This window comes from Apium graveolens, chromosome 11, assembly GCF_009905375.1.
Source record: "Apium graveolens cultivar Ventura chromosome 11, ASM990537v1, whole genome shotgun sequence".
Classification (NCBI taxonomy): Eukaryota; Viridiplantae; Streptophyta; class Magnoliopsida; order Apiales; family Apiaceae; genus Apium; species Apium graveolens.
In genome coordinates, this window is record NC_133657.1 from 77052422 (window position 1) to 77063632 (window position 11211).

Sequence of the window (11211 nt, forward strand, 5' to 3'; positions counted from 1 at the left end):
CAACAATCTCCCCCAATTTATGTCTACTGGAATTGTAGCCATAAATTAAAAGATACTTGATGATAACAAAACATCCTAAACATATATCTTTAAAGATAAGTAGATAAAACTGAGAGTGCTTCAATTTAAACAGGATATACAAGGTTTGGCTCACAGTCAGTTCAAGATGCTCCTCTAGCCTGAGCAGATTTTTCTAGTTTCTTGAAGGACTGGATCTTCTTCCAAGCTTTCTGTTGTTTTCTTCAATTTGATTCTGGAGCTGTCTGTGGAATTTTAATTCATCAGATTCTGAGAGATCTAACATTTCTTGCATTTCCAAGAGAGTCTCATTGCTAGAGATACTCAATTGGTCTTCTAATCTGAAGAATCTTCTCACACCCTTGTCATCCATGAATTCCATCAGCCAGTAGGGCCTTAGATGCACTCTTCTCCCTGTGTATGGGATGTTAAGAGTTTTGGGTAATGCATCTTTGGCTCTAACACTCCTTAGCTCTTCAATCTTCTTCAATACTAATCTTCTTGCAGTTACATTAAACCCAAAGTTTTTCTTGAAGGATGAATAGACTTTGATCAACACAGCTTGGCTTTCTTGAAGTATCCTGTGAAGAGGCCACTGAATCTCTCTTCCTCCTTTGTACTTGAATACCAACCTTTCAGGTAGGTTTCTGTATGCATCAATTGCCCTTACCTCATCCAGCTCCTCCAGATAAAGGTTTAGGTCTGAGAATTCTTTGATGTCACACAAGTACAAGTAGTCTCCCTTGTTGATCTTGAGTTGAGCTTTGACTACTGCCTTGGATTTGAGAGGTGACAGCTTCACTTTCTTGACTGCCCTTGATTTTGTCCTTCTTGGCTTGGTGAGAATTGGCACGTTGAAGTCAGGAATTGGTAATTTATCCCACTCTATTGGCTCATCCTTTGGCACAATAGGCTCTCCATGTATGTTCCTGTAGGGGTCCACCACCCTTATGTCTTCAAATACCATAGAGGGCTCTGATGCTTGAGTTTCAGCTTTAGTGGATTCCATTGGAAATTGATCTTCCAATTCCTTGTTAACAATATCCAACTTTCTTTTTATTCTTTTCGCCAGTTCTTTCTTTCTTGGAGATTTTTTCTGTTCTTCCATCTTCTTTTTTGATTCAGTAGCTTGAGTTGGTTGAGAGGGAATTTGTTGAGAAGAGTTCACAGCCTGTAGCTTGGTCAAGATAGCAAACTGTTCTTTCTTTTGTTTAGACTTCTTTGCATCTAGAGCAGCTTGCCTCTTTTCCTGCTTCAATCTGACTTTTTCTTCTTCCTTTGCATGAGCAAATTGTGGATGTCCAGCTACCACACAAATTTCCTTCCCATTTCTGAATATCTTTGCAATTCTCTTTCTTGAGGCTGAATCAGCTGGATCTTTATAGAGGAGAATAGATCTTGACAAAAGCTTCTTTTCATCAGGCTTGGGTGTCTCATACACAGTATCCATAGGGTTCTTCAAAGATGACTTTGGATAGTTTGCCCTTGGTTTAAGAATTATCTCAGCCTTTTTAGTCTTGATGCAGGAAGATTGTCCTTTCTCCAGATAGTTCATGCTCATCTCATTCATATTGATTGGCTTGACATAAGAGTGATGGATGGCTGACTGATCTGGTTCCTTGACTAATTGAAACTTTTTCTGTATTTCCTCATCAATCTTTTTCCAGTTGATCAGAGTCAACTCTTCTTTATCAGCATCTTTCAAATTTGCTGCTGCTACATTTATAAGATCTATACCATCTGCAACTGGTGGCTTGGAGATAGTAATTGAAGGTACAATTACTTTGCTGATTTGAACTAAAATGTTCTCCCCCTCAGTTGGTCCTTTCTCCCCCTTACTTGATTCTCTCTCCCCCTTTTTGTTATCATCAAGTGGAGGAGTTAGGCCTTGTGCTTTAGCCAGTTGCATGAGAAGATTTGTCTGAGTCTGTTGATTTTGAAGAAGTAGAGCCACTGAATTCTCAATAACTTGAACTCTGGTCTCCAGCTTGGCTATCTTCTTGTCAGAATCTGATTCTCTTCTCAACCTTAGTAATAGATCATGCATGGTACCATATGGCATCATTGAATCCAGCTTCTCAGAGTTGTATGTCTTTAAGTCAGCTATCTCCTTTTTCAATTCATCCACACTGATATTCTGTCTTGAGTGTTAGATCTTCATTAAATGCAAAGAGTCTAGATGAGCTTTAAGAACAGCCTTGGTACCAGCATCTGAAGCTTCCTGAAGGGCTTGCTGAATAGCTGTTACTTGTTTTACCAAAGACACCTCAAATTGTCCTGGTGTAAATTCCTTTGCCCATGCCCATTCAGGTAAACTTAAAGCAGAACTTGGGCCTTCAGCTCCCCCTAAGTTCATGCTACCATTCAAAGAACTAGAGTCATCATCATCAGAATTTACTCCAAATTCTTCAGATGGCTCTCCAGCTTGAGGAGGCATCCTGTTTACAGCAGCTTTATCTCTTTGAAGAGATTCTGTGGTGTGCACTAAGTGCAAAGTCTGCTCTGCCTCCACATTGCCCTGAGCAGCCAACAGTTGATAGGCTGAAACAGGGTGAGTAAAAGTGTCAGCATCCAAGGAAATGTTATCAATTACAGCTTTGTAATGTTGCTGAAATTGTCTTTCCTTTTCAGCATCATCCACAATCATTGACTCACTAGCAATGGCTGATTCCATCCTTATTTCTCCAGTACCTGCTTTTCTCTCATGTTCTCTCTTTTGTTGCATCAGGGTCTCACCCTGGCTCCCCACCCTCACACCCTCACCTTCACCTACTAAGGTGGGACTCCTCTCACTCACTTTTGCCAATCCTGAATGAATGGATTGCTGAGATTCACTCTTTTCCTCTCCTTTTGCCTGGGAGCAACCCAGCCTCTCACTCAATACACTCTCCTCTCTCAGTCCTAAGAGTGATTGTATTACCACCAAATCTTCTGCACTTGAAATTATTGAAGTTTGAAGTTGTGCAGAGACACTCGACGGATAAGTGATATCCGTCGGGTGAGTGGTAAAGCTATCCGACGGATAACTGCTGTTAAGCTTATCCGTCGGGATACAATCACTACTCGATGGATGAGCAATATCCATCGAGAGAGTGGAAATGAATGAGGTGGGAAGAGAAACTATTGTTGACTCTGTGTTGATTGAAGTTATTTGAGGCACATATGTCACAATAGAATCAGAAAGAATTGGCAAGTGAGCCAACAAATCATCTAAAAGATGATGCTCACTTGCACTGGATTTTGGCTTCCCCAACAGAGTTAAAGAAGGGGAATCAAGAATTGAAGTGTTTATCATGTCCACTTCCAGTGAGTTGGTTGGTGAGTATTGTATTTCAGTGGCTTCTAGAATGAGAGATTTTGGCTGTGACTCCACATTTATTGACTGATTCAAAGATTGAATCTATTCAAATCTTGTCTTGTAGTCTCATTTATGTGATGAACTTTTGAAACTAATTATAACTTGAACGGTGGTAGTTCAAGTAGTATTTAGAAAAGATATAAGTATATTTTGAAAAGTATATATGTATATATACTGAATATTTTGCGACTTCATCGCATTAAGATATCAAACTTGGTCCATTTCTTTTGACCAAGACTTTCATGAGTACTATGAGAAGGCTCATATATTGTTAATCATTATACATATTATTTTGGTGGGCTTGCTGCTCACCCTTGCTTTCTTCTTTCATCACACAACAACAGATAGAAAAGATGAACAGGACCAAGCTCCCAATTCACGAGCGAATAGGAAACGTTCCGCAGTTTCCTATAGGCGTTGATGTCGCTGTAGCTGAGGTAGGATCTACCAATAGGCTAGGCTTCAACTTTTGATGTACCAGATTTATGTATATTTATGAATTGTAATAATGGTAAAGAAATGTAAATTTATTCAGAAACCCTTTTAAGGTGTATTGGTAGATAATTGTGGAATAAAATGACTTGTGATTATTTTTGGATATTCATCTCTGAGACTATAACATGTGGTGTGTGTGTTTATTGTGGGGTCACAGTACAGAGTAGTTGATTATTTATTAAGATTGGGTGTTATTAAGGGAAATGGAACTCGTGACAACCCGGATCCCCGACCCCGGATTTGGAAACACCTGTTCAGACTGAACAACCTTCTGTGGAACAGCCCATTCATAGGACAGGGAGAGTGTCTCGCCAACCTGAGAGGTATTATGGCCTTGTCATTGAGAATGACAATGAGTTGTCAATCATTGATGATGACAACCCTGTGACCTATAATGAGGCTATGAGTAGTGTTGACTCAGAGAAATGGCATAGTGCCATGAAATCCGAAATGGAATCTATGTATACCAACCAAGTATGGACTCTGGTTGAGGCCCCTGAAGGTGTTAAGCCTATTGGGTGCAAGTGGGTATACAAAAGAAAGATTTGAGCAGATGGCCAGGTGGAGACCTATAAGGCCAGGCTCGTGGCAAAAGGATTCAAACAAAGGCAAGGGATTGACTTTGATGAAACTTATTCGCATGTAGCCCTGTTAAAATTAATTCGGATTTTGCTTGCGATTGCTGCTTACTACGACTATGAGATCTGGAAAATGGACGTGAAAACGGCCTTCCTCAATGGGGAAATTGAGGAGGAAGTGTATATGACAACAACCAGAGGGTTTTCTTTCCAAGGGAAATGAACACTTAGTGTGTAAGCTGCTGCGAACCATATATGGTTTAAGGCAAGATTCTCGTAGATGGAACATCCGTTTTGATGAGACAATCAAAGAGTTTGGTTTTATCAAAAACATAGATGAACCATGTGTCTACAAGAAGGTTAGTGGGAGTGCGGTAACATTTCTTGTATTGTATGTGGATGACATACTTCTTATAGGAAATGATATACCGATGCTACAATCAGTCAAAGTATGGCTATCAAAGAACTTCACCATGAAGGACTTGGGAGAAGCATCCTATATTCTCGGTATGAAGATCTATAGAGATAGATCTAGAAGAATGATAGGTCTTACCTAGGGTACATACATCCAGAAAGTGCTTAAAAGGTTTAGCATGGAAAACTCCAAAAGAGATCTCATATCGATGAGCCATGGAGTGTCCCTTTCCGAAAAAATGTCTCCTAAGACACCTGAGGAAAGAGAGCGTATGAGTAAGATTCCTTATGCTTCAGCAATAGGGTCTATCATGTACGCGATGTTATGTACAAGGCCTGATGTTGCTTATTCAATTAGTGTGACGAGCAAAATTATCAGTCCAATCCAGGTGAAGACCACTGGAAAGAAGTGAAAAACATCCTTAAGTTCTTGCGAAGGACTCAGGACATTTTTCTTGTTTTTGGTGGTGAATCTGAGTTGAAAATAGAGGGTTATACTGAATCTAGTTTTCAATCAGAAAGTGATAGCAAATCCATGTCAGGGTACGTGTTTACTCTGAATGGTGGTGCAATTCAGATTGTTGAAAGAGGAGATGTCAACGTCGAGAGAGTTGACACACATAACAACGTAGCAGACCCACTCACAAAGCCACTTTCTCAAAGTCACTTTAATCGTCATAAAGACAAGATGGGTATTAGATACCAGAGTGATTGGCTTTAGTATAAGTGGGAGATTGAAAGAGATTTGTCCTAAGTCCAATCATGTATGAGGATTTAGGAATAACTTTTATGTCATTTGTTTTGATTTCATTGATATTAATAGAAGGCTTGTTTTGTTTTTATTGCGGGCTCTATCTATTTAAATGTTTAAATAAGATATACCACAGTTTAGAATAAAGCTTTTTATGGATTGTGATGAGATAATAATAATAAGACCTAAAAGATGATAACTCTAAACTTAAATAGTTCATGGTCGTAGGATTACTAACTGGTAATTAATAATCCGCAAAGATCGGTACATACTATGGTTGCTTCATTATGAAGGATGTATGTTCTCATAGACATTTGTGTGGTGATACTATAGCTAGTATGTAGGTGCTTATTATAGAATAAGTTCACTGAACATGACTCACACAGCTGAACAACTGATGGAGTTCACTCACGTGTCAGCAGTTGTTCACATAGTGATAGTTGTACAAGTATCCTTAGACTTGAGGTCATCATAGTCATCTTGTGTACACTGAACTATGCTTTGGTTTAGTTCTTAGTCTCAAGGGACAATTATAAGGGCTCTACTGGGTATAGGAATTTGTACACGAAGATAGTGTATGATCAATAAAGGATCTACCCCTTCCAGTGAAGGAAGAGAATGTTCAATGCTGATCCACTTATGCTAGTTCAGGAATCTCTGGCCAGAGTGAATGAAATTAGAAAGGAGTTTTAATTTACATTAAATAGAACTAAGCATAGTGAATGGGAAAGCAAGTGATTAAATAATATAGGCTTGACACAAGTTCCATGCCTTGTATTTAATCGTGACATTGCAGGGTAGAAGGAATTAATTATACGGTAACTACTCACTGAATAGGTTCTTGGTATTCTAAGTAGTGAATTCGTATTATCCGGATAGTCGCGATATGCTGAGAAGTATCCCTCACGATGTAGAATAAATATGATTAATTAATTAATCATATTTAATGAATTAGAGAATTTATATAAATAATGATAAAATAGTTTTATTATTATTTATTTCTACTACCGGCTTAATATTGAACATACAGGGTCACACCATAAAAGAGAATGATTTAATGGTGGAGGAATTAATTAATAATGGCTGATAATTATTTATTTATGAAATAAATAATTAATTGGCAAATTTAATAATTGATTAAATGAGATTTAATTGATTATAAATTAATTAAGAAAAGGTTCTTAATATTTTTAATTAAGAATTTAATTTTTGGAAATTAAATCAAGTGAGAGAATTATTTCTAAAGAGTTTAGAAAAAGGATTAATAATTAAAAGGTGTTTTAATTATTAGTGAGAATAATAAAGGGTTAATAATAATAATATTTTATGAGAAAATTTTCAGCTGAAAATTTTTCCTATAAATATACTATTATAGACCCTATTTTTGCCTCAACCAAAAAGATTTACAAAACCCTAATTCTCTCCATCTCATCCTCCTTCATTACATTGTTTTCTTGGTGGATACCGGTGGAGTGCTTCACACTTGAGGAGTAGCTACTAAGGATCTCCGTTCATCGTTTTTGGATCGCCATTAAAGACCTCCATCTTTCCATTAACGTAAAGCTTCTTAAGGTAAACATACTGAACTACGAATTAAATATTATTTTTCGCATGGATCCCGCGGAGGGTTTCGGTTTTTTTTAAGATTTAAATTTACGTTTTCATTGCGTTTATGTGCTAAAAACCCTTCAACTTTGCCAGTGAATCTTGGCCTTTGATCTTGCACTCTCCAAGCTGCTTTTGTAGACTTGTCAATCCAACTTGATTAGATTGTTTGTTGATTGTTAATCTTGGATATTGAAATGGTCTACACTTTGTACTTTGAGTTTTACCTCGAGATCTCCAGTTTCATATATAGAGAACTTGACATCTCGATAAGTATAATCATTACTCTATAATAGTTTTGACTTGTAGAGGTCTTTGAGTTCTCTACAAGAGAATTTAGCTTGTCGAGGTCTTTCATCTTCATGTCTTCACTTTGGCTTATCGATATCTCTGAGTTCTCTAGTGACTAATTGACTTGTCGATAACTCAGAGTTCTCTAGTGATATTTGATAAGTGGCATTTTATTCCACTTAGAGCATTTCATAACGGCTTGAATTGGTGTCTTGGACTTAAGTATTTTGTGTATTTGACATGTTTTCTAGTGTTTTTGCATTTCAGGGTATAACTTGCTTAGATAGGTGGTTTTCATTAAATAAAGCTTAAGGAAGTGCTTGGAATCAGTCTAGGGGTGATGAGCGAAGAAATCAGCAAAAACAGAAGTAAAATAAGGAATTTTCCAGAAGGGTTGCAGGCGGCCGCGCGCCAGGAACAGGCGACCGGGTGCTAGCAAGCGGCCGCGTGGAGGAAGCAGGCGACCGCCTGTGTGCGGAATTTTAGAATCTGGATTTATTTAATTCTAGTACAATTGGGCTTCTGTTGGCGCTGGTTATCTTGGGTTTTATATAAACCTTATGGGAAGGCGTTTTCTGAATGAATCAATCAAGGAAGAAATCAAGAGCAAGGGCAAGAAGATTGAGAAGACCGTTTTAGCACGCATCAACGAAGAAGAGGAAGCATACATTTATCTTGTGATTCTTTTAATTCGTTGTAACAGTAGATGTTAGTTTTCTTTATACATTGAACCTTAATACTCTTGTGATGTACTTCATTATTTATTAAGTATTTTTATTATCCTTATATCGTTGTGTTATTATCATGCTTTCATATGAACCCATGGTGACGATGAGTTCTATTATGGGCTAATCATGATCATGGGATCCTAGCGGATTTACTATGGATTTCTTTAGTTAATTGTTTAATACCTTGGTATGCGGTGATTGTATGATATCTAGTATAGGTTGTGCTTATTCGTCTTATATGCATTGCGAACATGTAAGATAGGCTATTAATCTCTTATGAAGCGACAGTGAATCTTGAGATTTAGAACTTGCCATGCTAGCATAGGTTCATGTATTGTATGCATAATTAGTGGGTAACTCTAACCATTTTACTTGCCCTGTGTAATCATCATAAATAACTAGCGCTTAAATCGTTATATAGTCAAATTCTGTAGACATATAGGGTCTTAACATAATTGATGCCTATTCAACTTTTATCTTAATTGTGGATGCTTGGTAGAATGGTATTCATACAATGAAAGTTGGCGTTTATCAGTTTCGTGTTGTTCGATTAATATCATCACCATTACATGCTAAGGTTAATGACAATAACTATTGAATGAAGTAGTAATGAAGTTAGGATCTCATGTGTGTTTAATATTGTTAATTCCAGTGTTTAATTCTCGTATTTAATATTAGTTAACCAATTTTAATTGTTATTGTCTTGGCATTGACGAATAATCATACATTGGTGAGTAAGTGTTAATTAAATATAATTAATCAGAGTCTCTGTGGGAACGAACTAGAAATCATTCTATATTACTTGCGAACGCGTATACTTGCGTGAATTATTTAGTGCATGCTTTATGCCTAACAAGTTTTGGTGCCGCTGCCGAGGACTCGGTGTTAATTTGTTTAGTTTATGTACTTGCCATCAGTGGTCATTAGGATTCATTGATTAAGACTTGTTACTTACTGCCTCCAGTTTTGTTTCAGGTACTCTAGCGAGCGTTTATGCAAACACGTTCTCGCACTCGCAAGAGAAATCTGGATAAAGCTGAGGGAACAGATAAGGCTCTTGACTCTCCGGAGAAGATAGTTTTTGAAGATTCGGATAAAGAGAGTGAAAAGAAAGAACCTGAAACAATGGGTGATCGTCTAGCTCAAGCTGATCCAGCTCTTATGGACTTTTCTCGGCCTAAAATTGATGACATTCAGTCAAGAATTATTCATCCGGCTATTGAGGCCAATACTTTTGAAATCAAGTCGGGCACTATTCAGATGGTGCAAAATTCTGTTTCTTTTGGAGGGGCTGCGACTGAAGATCCCAACATGTATATCAGGAATTTTGTCGAGATCTGTAGTACTTTCAAATATAATGGTGTCACTGATGAGGCTATCAAGCTGAGGCTTTTCCCATTCTCTCTGAGGGACAAAGCTAAGGACTGGTTACATTCTTTACCAGCTGGGTCCATCACTACTTAGGAAGATCTGGCATAAAAGCATCTGGTGAAGTTCTATCCAATGGCAACAACTGCAGTTATGAGGAGTGCTCTTACTCAGTTTGCGCAGCAACCAGGAGAATCTATATGCGAGGCTTGGGAGCGCTACAAGGAGATGTTGAGAAAGTGTCCACATCATGGTATGCCTGACTGGATGGTGATCACTGGTTTCTACAATGGTTTGGGGGTCCAATCTCGACCCATGCTCGATGCAGCTTCTGGAGGCGCCTTCTGGGCCAAAAGCTATACTGAGGCCTATAATCTCATTGAAACTATGGCTACAAATGAGTATCAAAACCCAACTCAAAGGATGATTCCTGGGAAAGTAGCAGGTATTCTGGAAGTTGATGCAGCTACAGTTATTGCAGCGCAGCTCAAGGCACTGTCTATGAAGGTCGATTCTTTAACCAACTATGGTATAAATCAAATAGCTAGTGTATGTGAGCTTTGTGCAGGCTCTCATGCTACTGATCAGTGTTCTCTTGTTAATGAATCTGTTAAGTATGTGAACAACTCAGAGACCGCAGCAGCCTGTGCCCGCTACTTATCATCCTAATAATAAAAATCATCCCAATTTCAGCTGGAGCAATAATCAGAATATTGTTCACCAACCATATCAACAAGCTGCAAATAAACAGTTTAATCCACCTGGATTCCATCAACCTCAGCAATTTGCTCAAAGGCAAACATATCCTTAACAAGGAGGTGCTGCTCCACCTTCTTGTGCTGATTTCGAGGAGTTAAAGCTGTTGTGCAAAAGTCAGGTTGTTTCTATCAAGACCTTGGAAATCAAATTGGACAAATAGCCAATGCCTTGATCAATCGTCAACCTGGCATACTTCCCAGCGATACTGAAGTGCCATGTAGGAAGGAAGCTAAAGAGCAAGTCAAAGATGTCACCTTAAGGTCTAGAAAAGTTGCTGATGCTGAAAAAGCAAAGGATGTAGAAGTTGAAGTTGTAGATGAGGAAGGAATGTAAAAGGAGAACGAGGTGGAACCAAGGAAGACTACTGTTGAACATACTCTGCCTGAGAGTAATACAGGGGAGAAATAGATCTATCCTCCACCATATTTTCCTAAGAGATTGCAAAAACAAAAGTTGGACAAACAATTTGGTAAGTTTCTGGAGGTGTTCAAGAAACTTCACATCAACATACATTTTGCTGAAGCTCTTGAGCAAATGCCTAGTTATGCGAAATTATTGAAAGGTATTCTTTCAAGGAAGGTGAAACTGGATTATCTTGATACCGTTGCTCTGACAGAAGAGTGCAGTGCCTTGCTGCAACAAAAGTTACTTCCAAAGCTTAAGGATCCAGGTAGCGTCACCATTCCTTGCACCATTGGCAAGTTGTCATTTGACAAGTGCCTTTGCAATTTGGGAGCAAGCATCAATTTGATGTCGCTGTCTATCTTCAAAAAGCTGAATTTGCCTGATCCGAAGCCCACCTACATGTCTCTACAATTGGCTGATCGTTCAATTACATACCCACGA

The 11211-nt window shown here is 38.3% G+C and overlaps 1 non-coding gene across 1 annotated transcript; it reads right to left on the reverse strand.

Moving 5' to 3' along the window:
• Positions 1-9756: 9756 nt before the first annotated feature.
• LOC141699038 (small nucleolar RNA R71) lies at positions 9757-9863 on the reverse strand. Its single transcript, XR_012565529.1, has one exon. It is a non-coding gene; the product is annotated as a small nucleolar RNA R71 (small nucleolar RNA).
• Between the last annotated feature and the right edge of the window lie 1348 nt (positions 9864-11211).